This window comes from Psammomys obesus, unplaced genomic scaffold (genome assembly GCF_907164565.1).
Source record: "Psammomys obesus unplaced genomic scaffold, mPsaObe1.curated_primary_1811, whole genome shotgun sequence".
Classification (NCBI taxonomy): domain Eukaryota; kingdom Metazoa; phylum Chordata; class Mammalia; order Rodentia; family Muridae; genus Psammomys; species Psammomys obesus.
Window position 1 is genome coordinate 1,104,600 of NW_026587759.1, and position 2,242 is coordinate 1,106,841.

Below are 2,242 nucleotides of genomic sequence, written 5' to 3' on the forward strand. Positions count from 1 at the left end.
AGGAAGGAAGGAAGGAAGGAAGGAAGGAAGGAAGGAAGGAAGGAAGGAATTAAAAAAGAAAGGAAAGAAAGAAAGAAAGAAAGAAAGAAAGAAAGAAAGAAAGAAAGAAAGAAAGAAAGAAAGAAAAGAGAGACAAACTCCAGGAAAAAAAAATAATAGCTCTGGCATCCAGTAAAAAAACGGAATCAACCAGTCCAAACGTAACACAATACATAGCTAAATTAAACCAATTGTGAGAAAAAGGAATCCATAAACAGCAAAGGGCAGCGTTTCCTGTGTGCTGCTGTTATGTCTTCTTACAAATCTAGTGCATGCAAGTCTAAGGGGAGGATGAGCTACGTAGCTGCTGGGTTGGCAGGCTTGCCGTGACAGGACATTTTTCCAATCTTGCTTTCTGATTTCTAAACAACTTCACACAAGAAAAATCCTCACCAGGCACTGGGGAGGCAGAGGTAGGAAGGTAAAGAGTTCAGGACCTTGGCTGTAAGGCAAAGTATGAGCCAGCCCAAGATACACACAGATACTCTGGTTTAAAGAGAGAAATGAAAATGAAAACAAAGAAAATGAGTGCTGTCAAGGGAAAGAAATGGATAGAGTGCTTCTAAAGCTGAAGCTGAACAATTCTACAAGAAAGCCGTAAAGGCTTTCCAAACCCCAAGCAGATGGGCACTGCACCAGGTATAAGGCCACCAACAGGAGAGATGGCCTGTCCCCTTTGGTGGGCTGCCATTGCCTAGCTCCAGGCTTCCCCCATAGGAAGACAGACCCAGGGTATCCAAATCTTTCAGGCTTTCCCCTGGAGATTTGAAACAGTGGTACTATAAAAAACACAATTTTAAATGGTGGTTTAAAAACGAAACCTGGTAGACTTCACCTAAAGCCGTAGGTTGCCAGTTCCTAACTACCGATTTTCATACTTCTGTTAACTAGAGGGTGTTTTCCTCTGCCGGGGAGAATCACGCCATGGGTGCCAACGATGTGAATGTTCAGATTACTCTCAGTTCCCACCCAAGGACAGAACTGATCCCTGCCACAGCATTTGTGTCTTATACAGCCCCTGAGAGGACGCCCTGCGCCTCTGACTTGCACTATGCCACTGGACAGTGCACATTTTATAGGCAATTGTATAAATAATAGCTACTGGCACTAATAACAGAAATGATTTATGAGGCTGTGATTACACTCCATGTAGATCATACATGCGTATACGAGTAGTTAGGAAATCTTATTCTTTTACAACGGAGGCGACCTAAGGTGGCACAGTTACGGCAGCTTTTGGGGCAAAATGAAGTTCAGTTCATGTCTTAAGAAAACAGCCTAGTCCTTGTTAGAACACCACTGGTACCTGGTGTAAGCAGAACACACCTTATCTTTAGGAATAAGCCCAGTCTTTTTTTTTTTTCCTTGCAAACCGTAGAGTGAATGATATCTGCAGTTGGCTTTGCTTTCATTATATCATACTACAGTGCCAACAGCTAGCGGCTATGCTAGGCGACAGACTGACAACAGGCACACAATTTTGTTAACTGGCTGAAAACATCTGTCAAAAATCAAGTGTAAGAATCCTGGATTCCATGTTCCCATGACAGTGTGTGGAGCAGAATGAGATAAAGAGGCCAAGAGGGTCTTCAGGTCTTGTGCCTTATCACTAAGACACAACTCATGACTAGGTGGCTACTCTGAGGACAGAGGGGAGCCCAAGAGCTGCCCTTTCATTCGCTTTTCTCCCTCCACTTATCCTACTCAGCAGCATCCTCCATAGTCACCCCAAAACACCTGCAGAGACGTCGCCAGGGAGACTTCTTTGTTCTTGATGAGGCATTCTTTCATGTTCTTATCTGTTGTTCTTTCCTGATTTGAGCTGACTGCCTACTCTGACAAACACTCCACCTTTGTTTTCTTTCCTGCTGTGCTGTGTTTGTTTGCTTGGTACCCGAGACTGGCCTTGAACTCAGGATCCTATTGCCTCTACTTTCCAAGTGCAGGGATTCTGAGCTTGCACTCCCATGCCTACCCACCATGCCTTGCACTACCTGCCTCATGTTAATCCTTATTATCTACGTTAGGAATTACACTACAATTGCCTCCAATAGACAAGTTCCATAATATTTGGTCAATAAAAAACTCTTATTCCAGAGCTCCTACATAGATATATACATACAGATCATCTAAGCAGTAAAGATGGCATTTTAAATAATAAGCTATATATATATATATATATATATATATATATATATATATA

General features: G+C 42.6%; 1 protein-coding gene across 1 annotated transcript in view; it reads right to left on the reverse strand.

The window, feature by feature from the left end:
- Positions 1-2,242, reverse strand: part of Rhobtb3 (Rho related BTB domain containing 3) — a 50,897-nt gene that overhangs the window by 4,056 nt on the left and 44,599 nt on the right. The gene's annotated exons all lie outside the window — the stretch shown is intronic.